This window comes from Galeopterus variegatus, unplaced genomic scaffold (genome assembly GCF_000696425.1).
Source record: "Galeopterus variegatus unplaced genomic scaffold, G_variegatus-3.0.2 Scaffold8349, whole genome shotgun sequence".
NCBI lineage: Eukaryota > Metazoa > Chordata > Mammalia > Dermoptera > Cynocephalidae > Galeopterus > Galeopterus variegatus.
In genome coordinates this window covers 25,195-28,578 of record NW_007734460.1, presented here as the reverse complement: position 1 = coordinate 28,578, position 3,384 = coordinate 25,195, and positions in this window count along the sequence as shown.

The window sequence follows — 3,384 nt, the reverse complement described above, 5'->3', positions numbered from 1 at the left end:
CTGCAAATCCAGGATCCTACTTATCATTTTTTTCATGTCATTCTTTCCATGTAGAACACAGTTCCTCCTGTTAAGCTGCACTCACTGTGCAGAGCAGACAGCCCTGGACTTGTCATCAGCCCCAAGCAGGCTTTGCTCCTGACTCAATCACTAGTACCGGGGTTGTCCTGGGCAAAACCCACAGCTCCTCTGATCTCAATATCTCCCTCTATAAAATGGACATAATGAAGACCCCACAGTGGTAGGAAGGGATTCAAAAAGCCACCCAGATGGAGGTCTTCTTGTGTGTCATGTCGTGGCAAGCTATTAAGCACTTTGCATGTATTATTTCATTTAATCTTAATAGTCTTACAGAGTATGTACTTTATCCCCATTTCACAGATGAGGAAGCAAAGGCCCAGAGAGGATAAAGAGCATGCTCAGGGCCATGCAGCTAGTGAGGAAAGAGGTTAAATTCTTCCTCTGGGTCTGACTTCAGAGCCTGAAGTCTTTGACACCCATGTCACCCAATATGAGGCACTAGGCATCAACGTGTTTTCTAACTTCCAATGCTTCCTATGCACGTGGAAACACCATTTGGGTTCTACAACCTTCGCTGTCCCTCATGATGCCTCCTTTCACTATTAAGTCCTTGGGGGATCCCCCTGCCTCTGAATTCTAACAGTGGTAGTGGCATATAGAATAATGGCCCCCAAAGACGTCCCTGTCCTAATCTCCAGAATGTGTGAATGTATTGCCTTCTATGTCTAAAGGTACTTTCCAGATGTGATTAAAGATTTTGACATGGGAAGATTCTACTGAGTTTTCTGAGTGGACCCAATATAATCACAAGAGTCTTATAAGAAGAAGTCAGAAGGATCAGTGTTAGAAATAGGAGCTGTGACCACGGAAGGAGAGGTTGGAGTGATGTGCTTTGAGGATAGAGAAGGGACCATGAGCCACGCAATGCAGGCAGACTCTAGCCTCTAGAGCCTGGGAAACACAAGGGAACAGATTTTCCCTGGGAGCCTCCATAAATAACACAGCTCTTCTGAAACTGATTTTACTGTATAAGACAAATTTTGGACTTCTGATTCCTAGAACTGTAACATAGTAAATTTGTGTTGTTTGAAGCTACTGAGTTTGACTCTAGAGCCTGGAAAACACAAGGGAACAGATTTTCCCTGGGAGCCTCCATAAATAACACAGCTCTTCTGAAACTGATTTTACTGTATAAGACAAATTTGGGACTTCTGATTCCTAGAACTGTAACATAGTAAATTTGTGTTGTTTGAAGCTACTGAGTTTGTGGTAAATTGTTACAGCAGCAGGAGGAAACTAAGACAGTGGTATTTTCTGTGCCATGTCTCTTGTACCTTAACACTTGGTGCTAACTTCTAGCTTAATGCATGTGCTAATTATAACTCCAGGTAAAAGAGCATCCCTTGAGAGGGGAGACCACAGTCTATCCCTCTCTATACAGAAAGTGCAGACACAGAAGAGGGCTAAATAAATTTCTGCTGGGCCCTAGGGGAAGGCCAGGACAAGGGGGCCTTTAGGAGCAGTTCAGACCATCAGGGCCCGAGTGGCAGGCCTGGGCAGGGAGCCCCTTAGTGCCAGGTCAGGCCATGGAGGTCCTTAGTGCCAGGTCAGGCCTGGCCATGAGGCCCTTAGAGGCAATCTTCAGTCCAAATTTCACAAGAGTGGAGGGGAAAGGTTGTGCTTCTCAGGATTTAAGCTTGATGCTTTAACCAACACCCTATATAACAGTGGGGCATCAACAAGAGGCTTCCTTGCCTCACCTGGTGCAGACTGGATGGAGCACCCAGGCTGCTACAGCAGCATCAGGAGTAAACTCCACCTTGTAGTCTAACCATCTGCAGTGTCCTGCCCTTTCCCTCTTGGTCTGAGATGGATCACCACCATGTCCAGGTCCAGCTGCAGGAAAGGGACAAGGTGATGGGTGACTGGGAGGATGGACAGAGAGGGACAGTACAGTCTCTAACACATGGGCCATCTCTTGTGATATACCCTCGCCTGCTATCTGATCCTCACCCACCTCCTGAGCCCTGCAGCCCAGTGCCCCCAAGTCAGGGGTTAAACTGGCACAGGGGTTTCCAGGACAAGGGCTGGAGAGCAGCCTCTCTGCTCTGCTGAGTGCCTCAAATTCTGTGACAACCATGATAAAAAGACACACAGAGGCTGCATGGGCATCGAGAGCCTGGCCCATTTCCCCAAGGGGTGGGCAGGACCAGGAATCACAGCTTTCATTGTGATTCCATTCTTCCCTGTGTTCTGGCCACGCCCCCATTAGTTTCATCTTTCTCATCCACCAATGGGCTGTAAGCATTGAGGCCATGCCCAGTTCCATGTTGCCTAGCACCACCCACTCCCAGAGGCTCTGGTTCAGTTGCACATCTGAGCTGTTAGCTGAAGGAAGCGATTCTACAGTGCTTGGAAGATGGTGATGCAGGCCCCCCTTCTCTTTTCTCTGCCCTGATATGTCGAAGGAAACCTGACAGAGGAAACTGGATGTGGCTAAGAAAAAGGTATAGCATCTTAGGTCGCAGGTCCCAGACCCAGCCTGAGGCCCCTCTGACAGTGGGACAGGGCAGGACTCTGTGCCACTTATGAGGCACATGGGGCTTGCCCTTCTGTGCCTCTCGACTCCCCTCACCAAAGTCTTCTCAGCCATCCCTGCCCCCTCACACCCCAGCCCCTGCCCTCACCAGGCTCCCCCTGTCATTACTGCCTGTCGCCTGGCCTTTGACCTGATGACCCAGACCCCTAAGTGTTTTCACCCTCTTTCCAACTTCTCTGGTCATGGCACAAATTTCCATTTGGAAGGACACTCAGGACGAGGGGACCCGGGACTGAGAGAGGTTTCTGGTTCCCTCACTCTCTTCACTTAGACATTGACAACCTGAAAAGAGTACACTTCACCAGTGGCCTCAACATGTAGACAATATCTCTGGGTGACAATTGGGAGAATGGGTTTGGTTTGGTTTTCCCCCAGGTTTCTACTCTCTAGAGACACTTTACAATTTATTTCTGAGTCTGTATCTCACATTANGAAACACTAGGCTGACTGTTGTCAGAAGCCCTGTGTTCCCACCCTGACTTTGCTTTGTCTTCGGTTTTGGACAAGCCACCTCTCCTGCCTGGGCTCGAGTGTCCTGATATAGAATTACGGGGTGTCAAAGGTCCCTTTCAGCTCTAAGAATGAAAGATTTCTAGACACACTTGAAACATCAGGGAGACAGGGAGCTTGCCTGTCCTTTTCATTCCTGGTCCCTGCTATTAAGAACAGTCCCTGTCCCATAGTGTGTGGTTCATGGTGAATACATGCACCCTTGTGAATCACAAGCTGGGAGAAGAGTAGTCTTTCCTTTCTCAGCCTCCATT